We start from the raw sequence: 3604 nt of genomic DNA on the forward strand, positions 1-3604 counted from the left end.
GTGGCTCAAGCCTGTAATCCCAGCACTTTGGGAGGCCGAGATGGGCGGATCACAAGGTCAGGAGATCGAGACCATCCTGGTGAACACAGTGAACCCCTGTCTCTACTAAAAATACAAAAAACTAGCCAGGCGAGGTGGCAGGCGCCTGTAGTCCCAGCTACTTGGGAGGCTGACGCAGGAGAATGGTGGGAACCTGGGAGACGGAGCTTGCAGTGAGCTGAGATCCGGCCACTGCACTCCAGCCTGGGCGACAGAGCAAGACTCCGCCTCAAAAAAAAAAAAAAGACTAGTCCCTCTCAAGCCACCTGATGACAGAGAACGGAGGCTATGAATGACTTCAGAAAAGAGCAGCAAAAGAACCACCCAGCTGAGCCCAGTCCACATTGCAGAATTGTGAGGAGATAAATGGAGGTTGTGTTAAGCGACACATTGTTGGGTGTTTGTTATACAACAATAGATAACTGATACTCAGCCCTTACTATGATCTTTCATCATCTTTACTTGTTTACTTTTTTGTCCCTCTTCCCTGCCCACCCCTTTCCCCACACACTTACTGGAATGTCAGCTCCATCAGCCAGTGGACCTTGTCAGTCTTGTTTCTTTTCCAGTTCCCAGTGCTCATACAATGCCCAGTAGGTGCTCAATACATATCTGCTGAAGAGTGAATCAATAAATGCTTAGGTCAACAAACATTTCCAGTGCCAACCTCTTGTCACAAGACACCAAGCTGGAGATGAGGGTGATCCAGTCTCTCCATGAGGAAACACGTAGCTTCCCAGACTTGTTCCTCATCTTCCATCATGTTATTTTATTTTACTTTATTTTTTATTATTTGTAGAAACAGGGTGTTGCTTTATTGCCCAGGCTGGTGTTGATCTCCTGGCCTCAAGTGATCCTCCAATCTTGGCCTCTCAAAGTGCTAGGATTACTGGCATGAGCTACCTCACCTAGCCAGTCATGGTTTTTTTGTTTGTTTGTTTGTTTGAGACAGGGTCTCACTTTGTTACCCAGGTTGGAGTGCAGTGGCATGAATGTGGCTCACTGCAGCCTTGACCTCTCAAGCTCAAGAGATTCTTCCCACTCAGCACCCCAAGTACCTGGGACTACAGGCACATGCCTAGCTAGTAATAATTGTTGTACATTTTGTAGAGATGGGTTTTTGCCTCGTTGCCCAGGATGGAAATCATGTTATTTTAAAGAGACAACTTAAGAAAGTCTCTTGTGGCCGGGCGCGGTGGCTCAAGCCTGTAATCCCAGCACTTTGGGAGGCCGAGACGGGCGGATCATGAGGTCAGGAGATCGAGACCGAGACCATCCGGGCTAACACGGTGAAACCCCATCTCTACTAAAAACTACAAAAAACTAGCCGGGCGTGGTGGCGGGCGCCTGTAGTCCCAGCTACCCGGGAGGCTGAGGCGGGAGAATAGCGTGAACCTGGGAGGCGGAGCTTGCAGTGAGCTGAGATCCGGCCACAGCACTCCAGCCTGGGTGACAGAGCGAGACTCCATCTCAAAAAAAAAGAAAGTCTCTTGCGCCCCTGGCTGATGTTTTAGCCGCATCTTATTCTGCCATATTTCTAGTCTAGACAGACTAGAAAAGGTATGGATACCTTCACACTCAAACAAATTGTGCTCGGATTCTGGAGCACTTAACCCCTCCAAGCCACAGCTGTCTTTAAGTGGGGACCGGCTGATCCTGGAAGAGCTGCCAGGAGGCTCACACACCAGCCTGCATGACTGTTGTGCGGTAGCCCCACCCCACGCAGCCCAGCCCCGTGTCATCATTCCAATCCTGAACCTGCAGGGCATTTTCGGATGAGGAAATGAAGACACATTTATCATCCTTTCAGGGAGAGGGATTCGAGAAACTTGGCAGGGGTGAGCCTGGACCCAAGCCCCAGGCAGGAGCTCAATGACCTCTGCTCAACCCCATGTCCTTGCTAGACCCGAATTTCCCCTTCGGGTGTTTTCCTGGGAATCCAGAGCCCCACAGCCTGCGGCTTTAGAAGGAAATAGGCGGGCTCCTTCTCAGCTCAGTCCTGAGTGGAACTTCCAAAGGCAGGGCTGGGATGACTTCATGTTTGGATTAGGGAATTTCAGAATGGGACAAAGCCCATCTTTATTTCAGGGCTGATGACCTAGGTCTGAGTGGGTGACCTCCCTCCTAACTGATGGGAGATGAGATCCAAACTCTCGATGCTGAGTAACAAGCGATGTAGACACCAAGGGCGACGAAGCAGCACTTCAGCATTTCCTGACACCTGCCAGCTGCCACCCACTGTCCTGCGCACCCAGGACGCCAGCCCTGTGGTGGAGGCTCTGGCCTGACACTTCACACCTTTGCTTGAACATGAGAACCACCTGGGGAGCTCCCACAAACACCTGTGTTTGGGCTTCAGCTGAGACCAATTAGAGGAGGTCCTGCTCTAATTGGTCAATTAAAATCAATCTCCCAGGTGGATTTGCAGCCGGGGCTGAGAGTACTAGGCTGGTGGGTAGTAAAATCCCACATTTTTGTTTGGTTGGTTGGTTGATTTTTTTTTTTTTTTTTTTTTTTTTTTTGAGACAGAGTCTTGCTCTGTCGCCCAGGCTGGAGTGCAGTGGCACAATCTCGGCTCACTGCAACCTCCACTTCCCAGGTTCAAGCAACTCTCCTGCCTCAGCCTCCCAAGTAGCTGGGATTACAGACGCCCACCACCATGCCTGGCTAAGTTTTTGTATTTTTAGTAGAGACAGGGTTTCACCATGTTGTCCAGGCTGGTCTCTAACTCCTGACCTCAGGTGATCTGCCCACCTCAGTCTCCCAAAGTGCCAGGATTACAGGCGTGAGCCACTGCGTCCGGCCCCCACATTTGTTGATAAGTCATCTTGTGCCAGGCTTTAAGGATTTTATTTTTATATATGTATTTTAATGCTTATTCTTTTCTTTTGAGACAGGGTCTTGCTCTGTCACCCAGGCTGGAGTGCAGTGGCACGATCATGGCTCACTATAGCCTTGACCTCCTGGGCAGTGATCCTCCCCCCTCAGCTCCCTGAGTAGCTAGGACTACAGGTGCCTGCAATCACACCTGGCTCATTTGTAAACTGTTTGTAGAGACAGCCTCACTACGTTGCCCACGCTGGTCTGAAACTCCTGGGCTCAACGGATCCTCCCAAAGTGCTGAGATTACAGGCGTGAGCCACCACGCTTGGCCAAGAATGTTAGATATGTAAATATTAGTTCCTTTCCTCTTCACATGCTCCCTCTGAGGTAAGTGCTGTTATCATTATCTTATTTTACAGAGGAGGAAACTGAGGTGTAGCAGGCACAAGTAGGGGGGTCCCTGTATGTTAGCCAGGGCCTGCTATATCTCTTCCAGGAGGGCTGGCAAGGCAAAAGAGAGCACTGGCCTCGGAATCTAGCCCAGTGTTCATCGAGGGCCTTGGACACGGGACTTCATCTTTGCCAGGGCCTCAGTTTTCTCATCTGAATAATGGGCTTGATAATAGATTTGGCTGGGTGCAGTGGCTCACACCTGTTATCCCAGCACTTTGGGAGGCTGAGGCGGGCAGCTTACTTGAAGTCAGGAGTTCAAGACCAGCCTGGCCAACAGGGAGAAACCCCA

This window comes from Trachypithecus francoisi, unplaced genomic scaffold, assembly GCF_009764315.1.
Source record: "Trachypithecus francoisi isolate TF-2019V2 unplaced genomic scaffold, Tfra_2.0 Lachesis_group10, whole genome shotgun sequence".
Taxonomy (NCBI): domain Eukaryota; kingdom Metazoa; phylum Chordata; class Mammalia; order Primates; family Cercopithecidae; genus Trachypithecus; species Trachypithecus francoisi.